A 7573-nucleotide genomic window follows, 5' to 3' on the forward strand; every position below is an offset into this window, starting at 1 on the left:
GTTATTGCTGATAATAGGAAAATAATTGACTTGTTTAAATAGAACATGTTTGCTGTATTCTTGCTAATTTGCTTATTATTTCAGATTTTTAGTAGATGATATGGACTTTATACATAGACATTTATGTCATATTCAAATAGATTTTTCTTTCTATTTAAGATTTTTCTTTTATTTTTTTTTTCTTTCTTCTTTTTCTTTTTTACAGAGACAGAGAGAGACTCAGAGAGAGGGACAGACAGACAGGAGCAGAGAGAGATGAGAAGCATCAATCATCAGTTTTTTGTTGTGACACCTTAGTTGTTCATTGATGTTTTCTCATATGTGCCTTGACCATGGGCCTTCAGCAGACTGAGTAACCCCTTGCTCAATCAAGCCAGCAACCTTGGGTTCAAGCTGGGTCCTCTGCATCCCAGTCTGACACTCTATCCACTGCACCACCGCCTGGTTAAGCACTTTTATTTCTTTTTATTCTCTATTTTTCTATGTAAGAATGTGCTATTGTACTACAGTGTTTATTAGCAATAGTGATAGAAGATATCTTTGCCATGTTCAAACTTAGGGGTGATGGTATATTTTTCTTTACTTAGATTTTTTAATCAAGTTGGGAATGTTCCTTTTTTTAACTAAGATTTTAAAATCATAAATGCCTTAATACCTTGATTAAATAAATTTTCTTTGTCAGCTTATTGATGTGAATTTAAATAATTTTATAGGTACAGGAAAATTTAGGTTATTTATTTTTCTTTTTTTTTTTTTTTTTTCCTGAAGCTGGAAACGGGGGAGAGACAGTCAGACAGACTCCCGCATGCGCCCGACCGGGATCCACCCAGCAGACCCACCAGGGGCGACGCTCTGCCCACCAGAGGGCGATGCTCTGCCCCTCCGGGGCGTCACTCTGCCGCGACCAGAGCCACTCTAGCGCCTGGGGCAGAGGCCAAGGAGCCATCCCCAGCGCCCAGGCCATCTTTGCTCCAATGGAGCCTTGGCTGCGGGAGGGGAAGAGAGAGACAGAGAGGAAGGGGGGGGTGGAGAAGCAAATGGGCGCTTCTCCTATGTGCCCTGGCCGGGAATCGAACCCGGGTCCCCCGCACTCCAGGCTGACGCTCTACCGCTGAGCCAACTGGCCAGGGCTTATTTATTTTTCTTATGAGAGTTTTTTTGAAGTTTGTTTTTACAGAGAATTGATCCATTATGTCTAAGTGATAGAATTTGTGAGCATATTTTTTTTTCTGCATAAATTTTAAATATGTTTGTTTATTTCTTTGTGTGTGTGTGATAATTACATAATTACATACAATTATGTCACTCAAAATATTAAATATAGTAGATGTCTCATTTCTTTTATTCAATTATTAAATGAAGGTAGGATTTGATGTTCGATAACTTCTATATACATATATATATATTTTTTTTTTCAACTACAACAATATAGTATACCAAACTACTGTTAGGAGGGTAATGTGAGAAAATCACTGTTTTTACCAAGTCATGAAGCTGATGGACACAGAGAATAGGCAGATCAAAATGCCAGCCTTTTCTTTTAGATTAGAAAAAAAAATGTTTATTATAACATCCCTTAAATTCTTGAAATAGTGAAAAAGTCACATGCCAAATAAAATGATAAAATATATTAGGTACCCAACATATGAATGTTATAGCTAAAGAGACAGAAATGATAGGGAATCTGAAATAGTTATCCTTAAAAATCCCAGTATATCATGCCATGTGTAAACTAGCTGGATAATATAATGGCACATTCAGAAAGCATTTACAGATATGATTAAATCTTTTGTTCATATAAAGATGTGACAATTTTGTCTTAGTATTTGTTCACATAGCATTATTTTCTTGCACAAAGTCTAGTATATAAGTAATTTACAGAGCTTAACAAAACTTTCTATAGAAACTGATATAATTCTTAAATTAAAAAAATACTTAGAGATTAGTCCAATTCTTTAAAAAAATAATTATATGATTTTTAGTATTGGAAGAAGAATAAACATTTAGTTATAACATAGCATGTTCATTCACAACTATATGCTTTCATATCTTTCATTTCATGCACACAATCCCATGAAATTAATACCCCGCATTTCATCACGTAAATACAAATTCTCAACTTGACTCCAAAATATATCTATAGTTACAACACTCTTTAAATGAAAATTCTAGAAGAAAAGTAAAATAGTAGCAACAACTCAGTAATATCTACAAAACCTTCCATTTTGCTACCTTGCAGAGAAGTTTTTCTATATAAATTTAAAGAAATATATGTGTTCTATCTGTGTATTGCCATATCAAAGATGCCTGACCTCTGAAGTGGGCCATTCTGTCAGAAGAATTGTAATCTTGAAGACAATCAGTACCTTAGAAAAGTAAACTTCTTTCTTGTTGCAGTACACATTATGCTATACTTCACAGTTTGCTCAGAGGGGGAAAAAAAAGCATTTTCGCCAACTTTTTACTTATAACACTTGAAATTTTAATTTTTTTTAATGTGAAAACTGAGGTGCTGTGAAGCTATATTATTTCCCACAGTCTCAAAGCTAATAATTTCCAGAATCCTGCTATGGACATTTGTTAGACTGACTTCAGTGGTTAAGCTCTTTCCATCTCATTTCTGTCTCCCCTTGACATACTTAAGCTTGATAATCTTCTACTTATCTCTAGCCTATTTCATTTTTTATTCTGTATAGACGTCGCTCTAAAATTAGCAGCTAGGTTTTTTTTTGTCAGTCACTGCCACACATCACTCGCTGTCCTACATATTTCAGAAAAAAATCAATATTCCAAGTTTATAAATTAACAACTAATTTTCTTTGTTCCACAGATTGTCACCATTTTTCTTCTTGTCTCTTATATTGGTGGGAGTATTTACACAGTTTTCAGGAATGTCTATCCCACAGTGTCTTCACTGTGCATAATATCCGTGTCTAGAATTGTTTTGGAATTTGAAGGACAAGGTTCCAAAGAATATAATTTCAGTTACTATACATTTTATACAAACTAATTTATTTATCTTTTTTCCTTTGCTTATTATCAAGTTGTCAAGATTTTCAAGTCACTCTAAGCAATAATAATAAATATTTATATTCCTTGGTTGTTCCCTTCATTGACATTCAACCATTCCTCAAGAAATATTATTAATCATGGATCCAGTTTGCACCTCTCAGAAGGTATACTTATACTGTGTTTTATATAAACAAGGACAGGTAGATTATAATAAATTTGAAAAAAATAATTATAGTTTTAGAAATAATTACATACTCTCCCCCCACACACACACTCATATTTAATGCATAGCTAATTGCTTGCTCTTTATGTTAGCACAAAGGGTAAAATGAGGCATTAAAAAAGTTGTTTTTTTTTTTTGCAAGAGAGACACAGAGAGAGGAAACAGAGGATATAGACAGGGACAGACAGACAGGAACGGAAAGAGATGAGAAGCATGAATTTGTTGTGGCACTTTAGTTGTTCACTGATTGCTTTGTCATATGTACTTTGATCCGGATCTCCGCCAAGCCAGTGACCCCTTGCTGAAAGCGAAAGGTGAAGGTTTAAAATGTATGTAAGTCCCTGGCTGGGCAACTAAGTGAGTAAAGTGTCATCCTGGAGCACCAGAGGTTGCAGGTTCTATTCCTGGTCAGGGAAAGTAGAAACAGCAGTCAATGAGTACACGACGAAATGGAACAACTAAGTGAAACAAGTTGATGCTTCTCTCTCTTTTCCTTCCTTGATGTAATGCCAGTGGTCGAGGCCAGGCAGGTTCACACTGGATTTGGACAGATGGTGGAGGAACTGCGGAGCTGGAAGCATCAGGCCATACCCATTATTGCAGGCTCACACAGAGGGCAAGTGTATGAACAAAGGAAAACCACTTTTCACTTTTCTCAATGGAGGAGAAGGGATCAGGAACACCACCCCTAACAGTGTGGCTGAGGAAATCGGGGAACTGCACTTCACAGTGTCAGTAAAGTGATCTGGGAGAATTGCCACTCAGGGAAAAAGCAACCATAGCTTTTCAAAGAGACACATGTGGCTTTCTGCCCTGTGCTCATGCTCTAATTGTGCAAAGTGCTTGCAGCTGGGAAACCAGAGGGCAAGCCTAACATAGATGTTTTCTTCACACTTTCTGTCTCTCTTTCAAATCAATGAAAAAAATAAAATGTATACAAATTGGTGGTTATAAACTAGTTACAGGGCTGTGAAGTACAGCACAGTGAATATAGTCAATAGTATTTTAATAACTATGTGTGGTACCAGGTGAATATTTGAAATATCGAGGGAACCAGTATGTAAAGTGTTTGCTTGTCTGACCCTAAGCTATACTTCTGAAATTAATACAAACTTATATTGAATGTAAACTGTAATTAAAAAATTTTAAAAATACTTTTCTTTAGTTTAGAATTTGTCTAAATAGGAAACAATGGTAGATTGTCATTTCTATGGATAAGTAAATAGGATGTTTTCTATTTGTTATTCCAGAATCACCCTGTAACCTTGCCTCCCCTACTCACTGCTCTGAACCAGTCTTAGGGGTTGAATTAATAGGTCTTGCATCTCTTCTAGCTTCTGGTTGGGGTTAAACAAAGAGGAACGAAGCAGAAAGCTGAATAGTGGGAAGGGAGAATATTTGTTGCCTTCTTTTATTTCTTCTTCTCTGTGAGGTGACCCCAGGTTAACCCAGTTTCTTTAATAGAAAGTCTCTGGTTCTTTCAGTAAAATTGACATTATAGGCTCTACAAGACTGTAATGCTTGTGGCCAAGGCCACGCAGGTCCAATCTGGAATTAGGAAGACAGTAGAGGAACTGTAGAGCTGGAAAGCATCAAGATGCTGTGTATTGGAGGCTTGGCATGATGGGGAGGGAATTAGCAAAGGAAAAGCACTTTTCTCAGTGGAAAACAAGGAATTAAGAAAAGTGCCCTTCACAGAGGTGGCTGAGAGAATTGGGGAACCACACCTCACAGTGATGGCAGAGCTGGGAGAATCACCCCCGAGGGACAGCACCCATACTTTTCCATAGAGACACACACATGACTTTCTGCCACATGTTCATGCACTAATCATGCGAAGTGCTTGCAGCTGGAAACCAGTGATCAAGCCTCACACAGCTGTTTTCCCCACAAAGACTCTGTCCCTTTTTTTCAGTTTCAGTGGTTTCAATAATCTCTCCTGGCCTTTACTCATTGAGGCTAAGATTACACTGTTGCTAGTTCTAGGTTCCTGTACTATCCCTTGAAGTTCTCCTACAGTCAACCTACAATTACTACAAAGTGAGGACAATAAAGTTTGCATTTGACCTCTCCGGCCTTAATTTATGTATATTTTTCCTACAGCTTCAGTCCTGTAAACATTGCAGTCATAAATCTTATCCATGAGTTTAACTTTACATTGAGTTACTTTAGTCCTTCCAGCAAATCATTGTTCTGGTAGATGGTCATGTAATTACCAAGACAACTTGGAAACATTTAATCTTATCATGTAACTTAGAAGTTGATATTTAATTCGTTTTAATTCAGCTTGAAGTTTTGGAGGTCTTTCTAAAATTATTTAAAAAAACCATTTGGACTGGTTTTAGTTCTTTTTGAATTGTAGAGACAGTTCTTAAAGATGCTGAATAGAGATGAGATGAAAATGAAATAAATTGTGTACAATTCAGTTTTTGCTATCTGTCCTTAAGCAGTGATAACAAAAACACAGAGAAATATATTTTAAATATATTTTCCAGTGTAATTATGATTCATGTTTTAGCATACATATGCAAAAACAGTTTGTATTATATAGTTATTTAGAACTAAAGTAAGATATAAGTTCCAAACTATTTTTTACAATACAAAAAAGCCATGAACAGCATTTGACTTTGTCTAAAATTACCATGAAAACATTTAGTCTACACCGAAATGTTCTTGAAATGTGGTCCTGTCACAAAAATTCATGCTTAGAAAATGGGTTCAAATGTAAAGTAGTACAACCATTATGGAAGAAAGTATGGTGGTTCCTCAAAAAACTGAAAATAGAACTACCTTATGACCCAGCAATCCCTCTACTGGGTATATACCCCCAAAACTCAGAAACATTGATATGTAAAGACACATGCAGCCCCATGTTCATTGCAGCATTGTTCACAGTGGCAAGGACATAGAAACAACCAAAAAGCCCATCAATAGATGACTGGATAAAGAAGATGTGGCACATATACACTATGGAATACTACTCAGCCATAAGAAATGATGACATCGGATCATTTACAGCAAAATGGTGGGATCTTGATAACATTATACGAAGTGAAATAAGTTAATCAGAAAAAACCAGGAACTGCATTATTCCATATGTAGGTGGGACATAAAAGGGAAACTAAGAGACATTGATAAGAGTGTGGTGGTTACGGAGGGAGGGGGGAGAGAGAGAGAGAAAGGGGGAGGGGCACAAAGAAAACTAGATAGAAGGTGACAGAGGACAATCTGACTTTGGGTGATGGGTATGCAACATAATTAAATGACAAGATAACCTGGACATGTTATCTTTGAATATATGTATCCTGATTTATTGATGTTGCCCCATTAAAAAAAAAAAAATTCAAAAAACAAAAAACAACAACAAAAAAAGAAAATGGGTTCAAATAACCCGTAATGTTTATTTACACTTTTGATTAACAGGATTAATATATAGACTGTATTATAATGTTTTTATTGGTCAAATAATTGTATCTATAATGCCAATAATAACACTTCTTGCTTCAGTAGCCTAGTTCATAATAGTAAGTGGGGTTAGGTAGATTGGTCAGCTTGGATCAAATGTCTCCATGGACATTTTTTTTTTTTTTTTTTTTTTTCATTTTTTTCTGAAGCTGGAAACAGGGAGAGACAGTCAGACAGACTCCCGCATGCGCCCGACCGGGATCCACCCGGAACGCCCACCAGGGGCGGCGCTCTGCCCCCCAGGGGGCGATGCTCTGCCCATCCTGGGCGTCGCCATGTTGCGACCAGAGCCACTCTAGCGCCTGGGGCAGAGGCCACAGAGCCATCCCCAGCGCCCGGGCCATCTTTTGCTCCAATGGAGCCTTGGCTGCGGGAGGGGAAGAGAGAGACAGAGAGGAAAGCGCGGCGGAGGGGTGGAGAAGCAAATGGGCGCTTCTCCTGTGTGCCCTGGCCGGGAATCGAACCCGGGTCCTCCGCACGCAAGGCCGACGCTCTACCGCTGAGCCAACCGGCCAGGGCTCCATGGACATTTTGTATACGATCAAATGTCTGCTAATTGAAACAAGTTTTTTTTATAGAAAATGAATATATGCTGTTAGATTAAAGTCTATGAAAATCTATGTCTATATAATCACTACAGTGATTATATTGTTTTATTATAACCAAAATATTTTTATTACTACATCAAACTGTGATAATCCATATGATTTATTCATAAACAATAAACAGATTCTAAATGATACTATGAAGTAAATGATTTAATTGCAAAATGGTATGTCTGATAAATATTAGTAATATTATTATTAATTTTAATCATATCACTACAAAGATAATTTGTAAGTATACATTCTCAGTGTGTTTTTTTCAATTATA

The 7573-nt window shown here is 36.8% G+C and overlaps 1 non-coding gene across 1 annotated transcript; it reads right to left on the reverse strand.

The window, feature by feature from the left end:
• Nucleotides 1–7143: 7143 nt before the first annotated feature.
• TRNAA-UGC (transfer RNA alanine (anticodon UGC)) lies at nt 7144–7219 on the reverse strand. Its single transcript has one exon. It is a non-coding gene; the product is annotated as a tRNA-Ala (tRNA).
• Nucleotides 7220–7573: the final 354 nt, after the last annotated feature.

Source organism: Saccopteryx leptura, chromosome 1 (genome assembly GCF_036850995.1).
Source record: "Saccopteryx leptura isolate mSacLep1 chromosome 1, mSacLep1_pri_phased_curated, whole genome shotgun sequence".
NCBI classification, from domain to species: Eukaryota; Metazoa; Chordata; class Mammalia; order Chiroptera; family Emballonuridae; genus Saccopteryx; species Saccopteryx leptura.